At 62.2% G+C, this 12,367-nt stretch overlaps 1 long non-coding RNA gene across 3 annotated transcripts; it reads right to left on the bottom strand.

Annotated features, from left to right (window-relative positions):
• Window positions 1-2,372: 2,372 nt before the first annotated feature.
• Window positions 2,373-4,618, bottom strand: LOC128793378 (uncharacterized). 3 transcript variants are annotated; one of them, XR_008432788.1, is made up of 4 exons: window positions 4,498-4,612; window positions 3,086-3,122; window positions 2,820-2,927; window positions 2,373-2,581 (listed from the first exon to the last, which is right to left on the bottom strand). It is a non-coding gene; the product is annotated as an uncharacterized LOC128793378 (long non-coding RNA). The 3 variants fall into 3 exon arrangements; XR_008432789.1 differs by having other exon boundaries at window positions 2,373-2,927; window positions 3,086-3,125; window positions 4,545-4,618; XR_008432787.1 differs by having other exon boundaries at window positions 2,373-2,927.
• Between the last annotated feature and the right edge of the window lie 7,749 nt (window positions 4,619-12,367).

Below are 12,367 nucleotides of genomic sequence, written 5' to 3'. Positions count from 1 at the left end.
TCCCGCTCTCTTCTGCCTTCCCTGCTGGGCCACGGGACGTCCCTGCTGCCAGGATGTCCCCTGGGCAGGGCCGGGCTCGTCACCTCCTCCCCATCCCCTCCTCCTGCCCGTGTTCCTGCAAGGAGCTGAGCTCTCCGGGCGCTGCCCGCATCCCGGGGATGTGTGGGGACACAGGAATATCCCTGCACGGGTCTGAGCTCTGCCCTCATGGTGGCATCCAGGGATGTGTGGGGACGCGGGCACGTCCCTGCCAGGAGCTGAGTTCTCCAGGCCCTGCCCGCACCCTGGCACTCCTCACCCTCCCAAAAATGCTTCCTGGGGCAGCTCCTTCCCAGGCGGCCTCACAGCAGCCCGGGGAGCCACAGCCGCTCTGTCCTTCCCGCGGGGGATGCTCGGGGGGGGGGACCCGGAGCCCCCCGCCCCGACCCTCCCGCTGCCCCCCGCCCGCCGGGGCGGCCGCGTGTCCGCGGGGGCCAGATGGCAGGCGAGATTACTGGAATTTGATTTTCAGATAAATCACAAACCTGGATGAGCGAGCGCTGCTCCAGATGCATTATCCGTAATCCCCTGGAAGGGGAACCTTTCGGAGGAGACGGTGCCCGTGCCAGCTCGGCAGCAGCTGGGTAATCCCGGCCCGGCGGCGCAGCCCGCACAGCCCGGGGGGATCAGCTGCTGCCCGGCCGCTCCGCCGTGTGTCACCCGCGCTCGCCTCGACCCACATTCGGTCCCGCCGAGCCCGGGCGGGAGCAGATGGAGCCAGATGGAATCACACCAGGAGCACACGGGCACCAGGACGAGCCCGTGCCCGCCGTGCCCGTGCCCGTGCCCTGCTCAGCGCCGCGGGAGGAGGGTGAGGGGTGCAGGGGGCTCTGCCGGGCTCTCCCCATCTCACTTCTCCCCGTAAGTGATGCCCAGAGCATCCCAACGCTGCCCAGCTGGCGGTGTGGGGGGCATGGAGAGCCCCTCTCTTCTCACCCCGCCACACCTGTCCGAGGGATGCTCCTCCTCTTATCCCACAGATGAACTGGGGTGTGGGAACGACTCCCAGGCTGCAGGGCCAGCCCTGGCCAAGCTGCTGTGGAGCACGAGGGAAGGGACAGCCAGGGCCTGGCACCCGTGGGGCTGCTCGTGCCCCTCCCTGGGCTGTCCAGGGGAACTGGCACCAGGGAGCTGGGAGGAGCAGGGCATTGCAAGCCCCAGAATTTCTAGGGGTGCTCAGGGCCATGCTGGGGGCTCTTCCCATGGTTTGGGGGCATGTTTTGGGGGCACATTGAGTTTTGGAGGTTCTGAGTTGGGCACATCTTCCCTGACCTCAGGTCTGACCCATCCCCACCCGCCTCCTGCAGCTCCTCCTCTCCTTCAGCAGCACAAATTCAGGGTCCCCCCGAATCAACATCACCTGCAAGAGGTGGGGGTGCAAGGTCCAGCACAAAGCCCCCCTCTCCCCACTCTGCCTGGCCAAGCACAGGCGTGGACCCTGGGGCTGGCCCCGCTTTCCCAGGTGGTGGTGGCAGGTTGTGCCCACCTGACACGGGACATCCCTCACCCGCCAGGAATGGCCACGCCAGCCCTGGCACAGCGGTGCAGAGCCATGCCTGGAGGATGTGCCCATCAGTGGGCGCTTAAAGCTGAGCCTGCACCTCCTCCCCGGGCCAGGGGGGCTGGGGGGCAGGGGGAGGTGACAGATATTAATTCCTCTTCATCTCCCGAAGGAAAAGGGGATGGGAAAAGCCGAGTAGGGAAAGCAAAGCTTTGACTGGCTCCAGCGTGGTCTGGGATTGTCACCACTGTGTACAAGGATGGTCCTCACACACCTCAAGGTGTGTCCCCCTAAAGGACAATCCCAGCCGTGTCCCCCCAAAAGGGAAGGGTCCCCGGGCTGTTTGTGACACTGAGTGTATTAACAAACATATATTGGTGGGGGTCAACAGAAACTCCAAACCACGGCCACTGCTGGAGCCCGCTTTTTATTTTTCCTCCCCAACCCTCCTCTGTTTGCACACTCATTTGGAGGGACTGGCAGCTCCCCAGGGTGGTGGCCCAGCTTCCCGGGCTGGTGGTCCCTCTCCCTGGGCTGCTGATCCATCTCCCCGGGCATGACCCATCTCCTTGGGCTGGTCACCACCTCCCCAGGCTGTTCCCCACCTCTGCATTGTGACAGAGCTGGGATGCAGCAGTGCCAAAGCCCCTCCTCACTGAGGGCAGGCATTTCCCATCCCTCGTGCCCCTCGCTGTGCTCGGAGCTCCCCCAGACCCCCGGCAGGTCCCGGTGGCAGCCAGGGAGCACGCGCCAGCTTTCCCCCCAACGCCAAAATTTACATTGAACCACAAATTAATTTCATAATTTTTTCCTCTCTAATTATGCCAACATCTGCTGCGAGGCCCAAGCTGTGCGCATGCATTTTAATACATCCCTCCCCCCGCCTCTCTCAGCACTGAACTTTTCCGTAATTATCACCAGGAGAAGGGCTCCTTTCCGTGGGAGGGTGAGGCCAAGGCTGGCAGAGCACACGGAGCCAGGGGCAGGCAGGGGCTGTGCCCGGCCTGTGGGTTGGCACCAACCTCTGCTGAGCTGTGGAGCCTTAATTTCCAGGAGAAAAGGGAAGGAGAAGAGATGAGGCTGCTCCAGAGGCAGCTCGGGAGAGCAAAGGGCCAGCAGAGACCCTCCATGTGCAGGGAGCTGCACCCTGGGCCAGGATGTGGCTCCCAGGCTGGCTCTGCCCCAGGGATGCTCCCTCCCAGGCCATGGGTAGCAGTTCCCAGCTCTCCCCAGGGACACTGAAGGGTCCTGCCCCTGGACACCTTGGTCCTGTTGTCACCTTGGCCTTGTCCCCATCACGCTGCTGGGGTGATGCTGGTGGCGTGTCAGCCCTGTCATGTTCCCTCTGCGCGGCTGCTCCCGCTCAGGGAGACGTTTCACGGCCTCGCTGGAGGATGCAAAAGGTCATTTGGCTGCCAAGTAATTAAACCTGGCAATTATCAATGTGGAGCAGCAAGCTCCTGGCTTGGCTGGTGCTCGGGGATGCAGGGGAGGGGCAGAAATGGGGCAGTGGGACAAAACCCATCCCCCGAGCTGGGACCTCACCTCCGGCACAGGCAGCACCTCCGCAGAGCCCACGGGGCTGCTGTGGAAAGTTAGAAAGTTCATCAAGTGTTTTAATTAAAAGGTGAGGGGATGAAGGTGTTGCTTGGATACAGGATGAGCTCGGCTGCCGTGCTCCAAGGAGGAACGTCCTGCCCTGGGCGCGGATTCCCGGCCCAGCCCCAGACCTGGGCAGCAGCTCAGAGCTGCCGCTGGATCGGGAAGGGCCTGAGGTTGAGCTCCACAACCCAGGGCACCCAACCCGGGGCGTGCCACCTCTTTTCCCTTTTCCCTCGAGGCAGCCAGCCCGTGGAGCACCCCCGCGGGAGGCAGCGGGGACATCCCGCACCCCGCCCGGCTGCCCGGGGCGCCAGCCCCGCGCGGGGCCGGCCGCGGTGGCAGCCCAGGTGTGACAGCGGGAGCGGGGCCGCGCAGCCCCGTTAGGCTGCTGCCGCCCGCCCGGCGCGCAGCCGGAGCAGATGGCAGGCGACAGAAGCTGCCGATGAATAATACACGAATAACGAGCGCCGCTCCCGCCGCCCGCGCCGCCGCTGCCCCGCACGCCCCATCTGCGCCCGCCACCCCCGGGGTGCTGGCCCTGCCGTGTGCCCAGTAGCCAGGGGTCCTGCCCCACACCCTGACATGTTCCTGGCACCCCAGAGTCCTGCCACACACCCTGCTGTGTCCCTGGCACCCAGGGGTCCTGCCCCACACCCTGCTGTGTCCCTGGCACCCCGGAGTCCTGCCCCATATCCTGCCATGTGCCCGCACCCATTAACCCTGCCCCACACCCTGCTGTATCCCTAGCACCCATTAACCCTGCCCCACACCCTGCTGTGCCCCTGGCACCCAGGGGTCCTGCCCCACACCCTGCCGTGTGCCTAGCACCCATTAACCCTGCCCCACACCCTGCTGTGCCCCTGGCACCCAGGGGTCCTGCCCCACACCCTACCATGTCCCTAGCACCCATTAACCCTGCCCCACACCCTGCTGTGTGCCTAGCACCCATTAACCCTGCCCCACACCCTACCATGTCCCTAGCACCCATTAACCCTGCCCCACACCCTGCTGTGTGCCTAGCACCCATTAACCCTGCCCCACACCCTGACATGTCCCTGGCACCCAGGGGTCCTGCCCCACACCCTGCCGTGTGCCTAGCACCCATTAACCCTGCCCCACACCCTGACATGTCCCTGGCACCCATTAACCCTGCCCCACACCCTGCTGTGCCCCTGGCACCCCGGGGTCCTGCCCCACACCCTGCTGTGCCCCTGGCACGCATGGATCCATTCCCATACTGCAGTTTCACTGCCATGCAACTGGTACCCACAGGTCCTGCCACGTACAGGGATGTCCCTGCCATGTGCCTGGCACCCCTGGGTCCTGCCCCACACCAGGGCCCCCCTGCCACGCACCCTGGCACATGGATTCATGCCCACACCATGGAGGCCCTGCTGTGCACCTGGCACTCATGAATCCAGAGCTGCTCCTACCACCCTGCGGGTGCTGAGGCAGGAGATGGCCCAGGGAAGAGTGCTGGGGACCAAGCAGTGCCTCTGGTTGGCAAGGAAGGAGCATGTGGGTGCCACGACATAATGGCAGCCCAGATCCACGCTGCCAGGAGCAGAGGAGTCAGGATGGGGAGCAGCTTCCCAAGCACGTGCTGGACTCTGTCCATCCCACAGGCTGCTGGGGCTGCAGGGGGCTGCTCCTCTGGCTGCTGCACCTGGGAGCCCCGAGTCTCTCCTAGTGAGGAGCACACAGGTGAAGCTTCCATCACCTGGACGTGAGGGTTCTGGCCCTCCAGTCCTGGAGATGATGCTCCACTCACCATCTCCAAGGGGTTTGTGCCTCCATGCCCCGGGCTGAGCTCCCACCCATCATCATCATCATCCTCCAGCTGAGCTCCCACCTCAGTTCCCCCCTTGGCTCCTCTCTCCCAGCCCGGAGCAGCACAGGGCAGTGGGCACCCAGAGCCAACACCTCGGGAAGGGGAGGAGGAGGGTGGAAAACAAAACGCTGATGGATTGTGAAGCTATTGAAGTGCCAGCGAGTAAACTCCATATTTTTAACGGCATTTAAATGCCTCCAAGCAGATTAATAAGGTCTAGGTAATAGCAGCACCAGTCTATATTTATTCTATCTTAAACGCCAGTTTGTCAGGCTGTATTAATATTGATGGTAAGGCTTGGATTGAGGACAGGAAACGCTGGGACTTCACTTTATCTCTCCCAAACAGGCTGCTCAGCCCCTTTATCAGGGCTGCGGCTGCGGCAGCAGCTGCCTCTTCAAGGGCTCAGCGCATCCCCTCTCCCCCCCCCCCCCACTCCCTCTTTTTAATCAGAGGAGGAGAAGTTGCTGGCTTGATCGTTCCATTTTTATCTCTTTTATTTACTCCATTTTCATGTCTTTCAGTGCATATTTTATTCCCATCAAGGCAGGACCATTGATAGCTTAAGCTGTGTCCCCCCCGGCTCCCTCTGTGAGCCTGGCTGGGAAGGACGAGGGGTAATTACCAGGAAAGAGCCCCCCCCGCCCTCCCCTCCTGCCCCACGGCAGCCACACACAGCGTGGCCCCCCAGGAGGGGCTGTTTGGGGGTCTGGGGGGAGCAACCCCTCCTGACCCAGCCTCGGGGGACCCCCCTGCCCCCCAGCCCCTCTTACTGCTGTCAGTGCTGCTGCAGAGGCTCCTGTGCCCACTGCCACCAACCCCTCATCCCACCCCATCCTGCCCCACTGGGCACCCCAAAAACTCCTTAAATAGCTGCTGGGCTCCCTGGGGCTCTGCCATGCGGGGAGAACCCACGGGAGTGCCACGAGTTCCCACCCCAGAACCTCCTGTGGGCAAACCCAAACCCGTTTTCTTCCTGAATATTCCCCAAAGCCCAGATTCCTGCCTGGCTCTTCCCTGCCAGCATTTGAAATGCAAAGTACTCTGGGTCTTGATTAATGCTCCAAATCATCCAGCTGGGGAGCAGCCGCCTGGCCACGTGGCTGGGGCGCGGGACCGGCACCGAGCGCTCCCCGAGCCTGGAATATTCAAACTGTGCAGCCCTTCCCCTGCAAGGGTGGGAAAAGTGATGCACAGGGAATTTGCACATGATTTCAGACGGGGCAGAGCGCTGGCTCCGCGGGTAATGAATGCAAAATAGTCGTAATAAATGCTAATTGTGGCAGGAGGGAGGCGGCCTGGCACGGGTTTGGAGATAGTCTGGAAAAATCCACGTGGAGAGCAGGACAGGCTGGAGGGACGTGGGATAGCCTGGGGGTGCTGGGTGCCCCAGGGATGTCCAGGCATGCTGAGGATCCACGGGATGCAGGGGGATGCCTGAACACCACAGGGACACACAGGACCGCTGGGTGCCGTGCTCATGTGCAGGACAGCCCATCTCCCACCCAGCATGGCCACAAATCCCTGTTCCCACATGACCCCGGTGGGGATGTGGTGGGAGAATCCCTGTCCTCTCTCCGCAGTGGCTGGTGGCTCCCAGGGCTTCGGGTACCGTGACTGGAGCAGCCTCTACTCCCCATCACCCTCCAGCACTGGCAAAGCGAATAAGTTGAATTTAACAGCCATTAGTCCTGGAAACATCAAAGGGCTTCTCTGCCAGAAAATGAAAATCCTCATTAACTAATAAAAAGCCCATCGCTCACTCTGCCTTTAATATAATTAACACCAGCCAAGACTTCAATTAAGGTTTTATCCAAACTTCAAAATGCCACTCTCTCTCTCTCTCTCTCTCTCTCTCTCTCTCTCTCTCTCCATAATTGCAGCAGGCACAGAAACTTCAGCCTTCCCTGAGATCCTCCAGCCTTCCCTGGGATCCTCCAGCCTTCCCTGGGATCCTCCAGCCTTCCCTGGGATCCTCCAGTGTTCCCTGGGATCCTCCAGTGTTCCCTGGGAATCTCCAGCCTTCCCTGGGATCCTCCAGTGTTCCCTGGGATCCTCCAGCCTTCCCTGGGATCCTCCAGTGTTCCCTGGGATCCTCCAGTGTTCCCTGGGATCCTCCAGCCCTCCCTGGGATCCTCCAGCCTTCCCTGGGATCCTCCAGTGTTCCCTGGGATCCTCCAGCCTTCCCTGGGAACCTCCAGCCTTCCCTGGGATCCTCTGGCCGTGCACACGCTGGGCCAAACATCCCAAATAGGAAATGTTTGTGCTTGGCAGGAGCCGGGGGTTCTGCCGGGTGCCTCTGACTTCAGCAGGGAGGAATGCTGCCGGGAGGGAGCAGATGCCGGCCGGTGGGAACGGGCCCGTTCTCACCACTGCCCTCCCTGCGGAGGCCGGGCCGGCAGCGCTCGTCCCACGCCAGGGATGGGGAGGCCGGGGGATGGCAAAGCCTCCAGTGGTGCTCACAGGGATGTGTCACCCTGTCCCCTCGGCAGCATCCCGGGTGTGTGGGGGCGGCTCCAAACCAGGACATGTCAGGGGGATGCCTGAATTCCCCAGGGATGCAGGAATGCTGAGTGGCCCAGGGATGTGCAGGGATGCTGAGTTCCCAGGGATGCAGGGATGCTGGTACCAGGGATGTGCAGGAATACTGGATACCCAGGGATGTGCAGAGATACTGGGTACCACAGGGATGCAGGGATGCAGGTACCAGGGATGTAGGGATACTGGATATCCAGGGATGCTGGGATGCTGGTACCAGGGATGTGCAGGGATGCTGGTACCAGGGATGTGCAGGGATGCTGGTACCAGGGATGTGCAGAGATGCTGGTACCAGGGATGCAGGGATGCTGGTACCAGGGACGTGCAGAGATGCTGGTACCAGGGATGTGCAGGGATGCTGGTACCAGGGATGTGCAGAGATGCTGGTACCAGGGATGCAGGGATGCAGGGATGCTGGTACCAGGGATGTGCAGAGATGCTGGTACCAGGGATGCAGGGATGCTGGTACCAGGGATGCTGGGTGCTGTGCCCATTGCAGGACTGCACTTTGGCTACCCCAGACGGCCACGAGCCCTTGTTGCCACATGATCCTGGTGGGGATGGGTGGGAGGTCCAGCCTGGGAGGTGCAGCGGGGCAGTGCTGCCATCCCAGAGCCCGGCTGGACACGCCGGGGCAGCAGAGGCAGCAGGAGACACACAGATGGCCGCTCTCCTGGAGAGACGGGACCCTAATCCTCCCCATGGGTCCCATTATCATCCCTATCTGGTGAAAAAACTCTCATCCTGGATGTGTCTAATCCTAATCACTCCCTATCGCCCAGGACCACTTCAGACGGGCCAGACGGACAGACGAGACCTCTCCTGCCCGGAATATCTGCACAGGCAGCCCCGGGGGGGGGACGGGGGGGTGGACAGGCCACCCCTTCGCTCCTAATCCCTCGGCAGCCCTTCATTTAAAAGGGGATTTGCTGTTTATTCCCTCCGCAGGCTCCACGATCATCACAGGGGTCAACATCTGAGCTGGGAGAGCCTTGTTAAAACGTGAGAGCGGTGTGTTAATTGGGGGGCAGTGGCAATGGTAATGGGCTGGGAAACGCACTGGATGGTTTCCAAACCCCGCAGCATCCCCTGGGCTCAGTGTCTGCAATGAAAGGCTCGGGTCTCTGTGGCTGGGGATGCTCCCAGAAATCCTTCGACCTTCCCAAAACACCCAGAGGTGGGGGAATCCATCCTGGGGAAGGGTGGCTGTGACACCAAGCCCTCCCCCAGGCATTTCCTTGGTGGGGGGCTGAGATTTGGGCAGTGCACAGCTCCTCTTGGGCATTTAATTCCCCCCTTCTCCTGCTCCCACATCCATATTTATGGCAGGGATGGGCACGGGTCAGGAAGGTCATCACTTGAGGGGGGGGTCTCCTTCTGCCCACCCATCCCTGAGGGGTGCCTGGGGCTGCTGGGGGGATGGGGATTAAATCCAGAAGGGAAAATATCCTGCAGCAGGTGCAGCTTGCGACAGGTCTGAACGGCTGCCAGCCGGCTCGGAAATCCCAAACACATCTGTGCTCATCAGTTGGACACCAGATGGGCCCTGGGTTAGTATTTTGGGCTGGGGTTATTTGGGGGGGGGTTGGGCAAGGCTTGAGGAGGGGCTGGCTGCTCCAGCCCAGGATGCTCACACCCCGCCTGCATTCCCTCATATTTATCCTGGTATTTTTAGCGTGTTTTATCAGCTGGAGGTCAGGCCCCTCTTGGGATCAGGGGCAGGTTGGGGCCACACCGGAGCTCAGAGCCAGGCACCACAGCTTTCTGAGTCCTGGCTCTGTCCCCAGCTTCTCCCCCAAACCCCCCAGGGGCACCCATCTCCTGGCACCCATCAGGTGGGAGCTGCAGAGCCCTGCCTGCCTTAGAGGTTATATTAAATATTATCAACTCTCATTATTCTTATCCACAGCTGCACATCTAATTCCCCAGTGGATTAGGACCATCCCAGCACCAAGAGCATCTCGTGTGCATCCTGGTGTCCTCCTGTCCCTGGCACCAGGCTGGCACAGGGCTGGCTGGATCCTTCCAGGCTGGTGGCTCTGAACTCTCCTCAAGCCAAATTGTGCCGGGGTCAGTCCTGTGCAGCCCAGCTCTGTTCACCCCAGCTCCATCCCTCCCAGCTCCATCCAGCCCTGGGGGATGAGGCTGGAGCTCTGGGCTGCTCCCTGTGGCAGCAGATGCAGCTCTGCAACCTCCCAGCTCCTGGCTATTTTTAGGAGCATGTCTGTGGCTAAATCTGGTGCCGTGTGGGCTCGAGGCTTCCCGGCCACGTGGCTGCTGCCCTGTGAGGCTCTTTTGGGTCCTGTGTGTCCTCGTGGGAGCTGGGAGCACCATGGGCACGCTCGGGGCAGTGCTCCCTGGCCAGGGTGTGCTGAGAGTGGGACGTGCAGGATGGGAAAACCATCCCGGAGCAGGGGTGGCAGCAGCAGGAGAGCAGCTCTGCAGCCCCGAGTGAACGCGGGGGACAGGGTGGGTGACACCAGGGAAACACCAGCACCCCCTGCCATATTTAACAACTCCTGAGTGTCAGGAGAGAGGGAAAAGCCCTGACCCCAAGCACACTGATCAACAGCCCGGGGCTGGGGCCATCAGGGCACCTCTTCCCTCCCTGTCTCTCCCTGGGCCCTGTGGCCCAGCTGAGCTGGGAGCTCGTGGTTGCTTTGATAAGAGGGGAAAGCTGTTGAATACAGAAATGTGGCTGTGGGAAGTGGAGCCAGCAGGGCCTTGCAGGCCCAGGGGAGGAGGAGGAGGAGGAGGATGTGCCTTCTTCTTCCAGTCTGGCCATTGCCCAGCCAGGGCTGAAACAGAGTATTGGGAGGGGTTTTTTTTGTTTTTTTTCTTTCCCTTGTCTTCCCCCCAGTCCCACTGTTCCAGTGCATGTACAGCCCCATCCCTGTCTCCTTCCTCATCTCTGTCCTCATCTCCGTATCTGACCCCATCCCTATCCCTGTCCTCATCCCCATCCCCATCTCTATCCCTGTCACTGCCCCCATCCCGATATCTGTCCTCATTCTCATCTCTGTCCCACCCCCAACCCCACCCCCCATCCCATCCCATCCCATCCCATCCCATCCCATCCCATCCCATCCCATCCCATCCCATCCCATCCCATCCCATCCCATTATCCCATCCCATCCCATTATCCCATCCCATTATCCCATCCCACCCCCGCCCCTCCCCAGAGCCCGGCGGGTGCCGGCAGAGCCCCGGGGATGCTCGGGGATGCTCGGGGATGCTCGGGGATGCTCGGGGCCGCTGTGCCCGGGGCACAGAGCCCAGCACCCCGTCAGGGCCCGGCTGCGCGTCCCCGCGGCTGCCGACGGCCGCTGCTCTCCCCTCTCCCCCTCCCCTCTCTCTCCCTTTCTGAAAATTGATAATTAACCTTTTGTCCGTGGGGCTGTTGTGTTTATTTGGCGCAGGCGGCTGCAGGGCGCTGATATGGAAATCGCAGCCGGCAGCCAGCTCCCGTCCCCCCGCAATCTGCAGCCGCGCACAGCCGCTGGGCAGAGATAAGCAGGTGCTTATTCACAGCCCCGCAGCTGCCGCCGAGGGCAGCCCTACCTGATCACTCCAATCTCAGTGAAAAACTACTTGAGGTTGGGCTCCCGCGATGGAGAGAGGCGATAGGGACGCGCCAGACAGCTCCCCCGGCTCCCGCTTCGCCTCCCCGCGCCGCCTGCCTCCCTCTGCCCGCGTCCTCTCCGCTCCCTCCATCTCCCTGCTCTGTCTTCCCTCTTATCTCCCTCTCCACATCCCTTTGATTTCTTTTTTTTCTTTTTTTTTTTTCCTTAAAGAATTTGTCTTTGTGTTCCCTGTGAACTCTCGGCAGCTCCCATCTCCCGGGCTTGGCCATCGCTCTCCTTCCCTCTCCCAGCTCCTGCTTTTTGCTCCTGCATCCCCATTTCCCTGGGCTGGAGGAGGCCGATTTAAGCCCCATCCCAAGGCCAGGCTGGGCCGTGCCCCTGTCCCAGCCCCTTTTGGGAGGTGATGGTCTCGGTTTGGCTCCGGCAGCTGCCGGTGATGTTTTGCTCACCGGTTGTTGCTGCCGCTTCCTTTTCCCCCTTGTTCCCCCACCCGTCGCTTTCAAATGGAGAGGGGAAGGCAGCGGGGCACTGCAGGCAGAGGGGCACACGAGCACGGGGCATTTCCAGCACTGGGGAAGCGTGCCGTGCCATCCTGTGCCGTGCCATGCCATCCAGTGCCGTGCCATCCAGTGCCGTGCCATGCCATGGCGTGTCCCGCCGAGCACAGGGCTGGCACAGCCCCGGTACGTGTGAAGGTGGCAACACCTGGACCGCCCCCCGGGGCTTTCTGACCTCGTCCCCCCGGGTCGCTGCGAGTGTGGGGGCGGTGGGAGCCCGTCCTGCTTCTCCTTGAGCAGGGGGAAGTTCCTGCTCGGCAGCGAGAGCCGCTCTGACTCAGAGAGAAAGCGGCCGGGAGCACCGGCGGGCTCCGGGAGCGTGGGCGGGAGGGGTCACCTGTGACGGGGCAGACCCCGGACCCAGGGGTTCCCCCGTGCCAGGGCGGGCCCTCCGCCCCCGGCGGTTCCTCTCCGTGTTAGGAGACCTCAGATGTTTCCCCTCGCCGAGCCAGACCCCGGCGGTTCCCCTCCCTCGCTGAGTCAGAACTCCGGATCCCGGGGGTTCCCCCCCTCTGCCAGGCCGGACCCCGGGACCCCGGGGGTTCCCTGCTCCCTGGGGCAGAGCTCGGGGGTCTCCCCCACGCTGGGGCATTCCCCGGCAGCCCGGCGTCTGCAGCTGCCCGGGCAGGTGCTCTCTGTTTCCTGGCGGAGAAAACCCTCCCGCCCGGGTGACACGGGGACACGGGGCCGCAGCTGCCTGGGATTTTCCTGGCCG

The sequence above is a fragment of the Vidua chalybeata genome, chromosome 11, assembly GCF_026979565.1.
Source record: "Vidua chalybeata isolate OUT-0048 chromosome 11, bVidCha1 merged haplotype, whole genome shotgun sequence".
NCBI classification, from domain to species: Eukaryota; Metazoa; Chordata; class Aves; order Passeriformes; family Viduidae; genus Vidua; species Vidua chalybeata.
The sequence above is the reverse complement of the archived record's forward strand: the minus strand, read 5'-3'. Positions and strand labels throughout refer to the sequence as shown.